The sequence below is a fragment of the Crocuta crocuta genome, unplaced genomic scaffold (assembly GCF_008692635.1).
Source record: "Crocuta crocuta isolate KB4526 unplaced genomic scaffold, BGI_CrCroc_1.0 scaffold258, whole genome shotgun sequence".
Lineage (NCBI taxonomy): Eukaryota > Metazoa > Chordata > Mammalia > Carnivora > Hyaenidae > Crocuta > Crocuta crocuta.
In genome coordinates, this window is record NW_027532842.1 from 5,239,682 (window position 1) to 5,241,820 (window position 2,139).

At 48.7% G+C, this 2,139-nt stretch overlaps 1 long non-coding RNA gene across 1 annotated transcript in view; it reads right to left on the reverse strand.

Moving 5' to 3' along the window:
• Window positions 1-150, reverse strand: part of LOC144216152 (uncharacterized) — a 4,353-nt gene extending 4,203 nt beyond the window's left edge. The window contains exon 1 of the long non-coding RNA XR_013330581.1: window positions 108-150. This is a non-coding gene — a long non-coding RNA (uncharacterized LOC144216152). The remainder of the gene's footprint in view (window positions 1-107) is intronic.
• Window positions 151-2,139: the final 1,989 nt, after the last annotated feature.

A 2,139-nucleotide genomic window follows, 5' to 3' on the forward strand; every position in this document is an offset into this window, starting at 1 on the left:
CCTGGGTCACCGCGGCCCCCGCCCAGGGCGCTGCCTGCAGCCGCACTGCCTGGTCCCCGCCTTCAGCCGGCGACCCTGTCTCACTCGGGGCTTCTCCTCCAACGAACCTGAAGGTGCCCGGCCGGACGCCACTTGGGAACACCGCTCACCTCGAGAAATAGGAAGGTCATTTATTTTCATACGCCTATTTTCTCAAAACAATCCACAAAAACTGTACCGAAATTACAAATGCCCCCAGCCCCAAGTTGCAAGCCCTTTCCCTGCCTCCCTACAAACTCGCAGGGGGCCCCGAAATGGTAAGAAGTTTCTCATGGGGGGGGGCTGGGGAACCCATCNTCTGTCTGCCACCTTTTTTACCTGCCACTTATTATGGGGTGCACTTGTCCCCTGTGATTCTTCAGGGCTCCTGCCTTTCCTTTCTTCTCTCGGTTTCTGCTCTGTGTACATTTTGGTGGAGGGTCTGGAAAAAAGAAAACGTGGGTCTCCAGACTCCTAGCCCCCCAGCCCGCCTAGAATGCTATTTAGTGGCGTGTTAAAACTGGAAGAAGCCCCTAGGAATGCTTAGGTCAGGCCACTCACGCGCGCACACCGACACACCTTCCATAGGAAACAAACAAAATGAGGGGGAGGGGAGGTGACTTGTCCAAGGTCACTTTGATCCATTTCTTACTGTTTTGTAACTCAGTGTTTAGGGGCGCCTGGATGGCTCAGTTAAGTGTCTGACTTCGACTCAGGTCATGATCTCACTGCTCATGAGTTCAAGCCCCGCGTTGGGGTCTGTGCTGACAGCTCAGATCTGGCCTGGAGCCGGGTAGGATTCTGTGTCTCCCACTCTCTGCCCCTTCCCTGCTCTCTCGTTCTTGCGCTCTCTCTTCCCAAAATAAATAAATATTAGTAAACTGGTGCAGCCGCCCCGGAAAACAGTGTGGAGGTTGCTCAAAAAATGAACACTAGAACTCCCCTATGATCCAGCAATAGCACTGCTAGGAATTTACCCAAGGGATACAGGAGTGCTGAGGCATAGGGGCACATGGACCCCAATGTTCATAGCAGCGCTCTCCACAATAGCCAAAACATGGAGAGAGCCTAAGTGTCCATCAACGGACGAATGGATCAAGAAGATGTGGTTTATCTATACCATGGAATACTCCATGACAATGAGAAACAATGAAATCTGGCCTGTGTAGCAACATGGATGGAACTTGAGGGTGTTATGCTGAGCGAAATAAGTCAGGCAGAGAAGGACAGCAACCATATGTTTGCACGTATAGGTGGATGAGGAGGAACAAAACGAAGGACCGTGGGGGAGAAGAAGGGGGGAAATGGGGGCGGGGAGGGAGGGAGGGAGGCAAACCATGAGAGACTCTTGAATGCTGAGAACAAACTGAGGACTGATTGGGGGGGGAAAGGGGTTGATGGGCATGGAGGAGGGCACTTGTGGGGATGAGCACGGGGTGTTATATGGAAACCAACTTGACAATAAACTTTTTTTTTAATTTTTTAATAAAAACAACTCAGTGTTCAAACTGCACTTGGTCCTTCTGGGCACAGTTCCATAAAGAGAAAAAAAAAAAAGCTGAATCTGTTTAATAGGTGATGAAATTCTGACCTCAGAGTGAAAAGAGAAAAATGATTCAAAAAGACTCTGACCTTGGATTTATTGATGAGATCATTACACTAAATTTAACATAAATATCAGGGACTGACCAGGAGAAAAATGGAGTGCAGCAGAAAGAATCGGTGCCCATGAGAAAAGGCGGTGAGTCCCTCCAGCTCCTCCTGACTAGCCTCTTCCCTGCATTTTCCTAGAAAAAGGTGCAGAAGGGACAGTAGACTGGAAAATTTGGCTTCCAGTAGGATTCCCTGGCTGCCTATTCTGGGCCCTCAAAAAAAAAAAAAAAAAAAAAGGTGTGAGTCTTCAGCATGATATTGAGGAAGAAGAGAAGAGAATTTTATAGGTTGTGGAGCTGCTCTTCAGAGCCGAAGAGGTTTTCTGGGTGGTCTTTTTAGCTGCTGAGGGTGAGCGTAAAGCTCCTTCATCCCAGCAGTGAGTTTGTTGAAAACTTTGTCACTAATGATTCCATTTCCTATCAAGAACAATCCACCCCTTGAGAGCTTTAGCAGAACTGAAGAGGACTA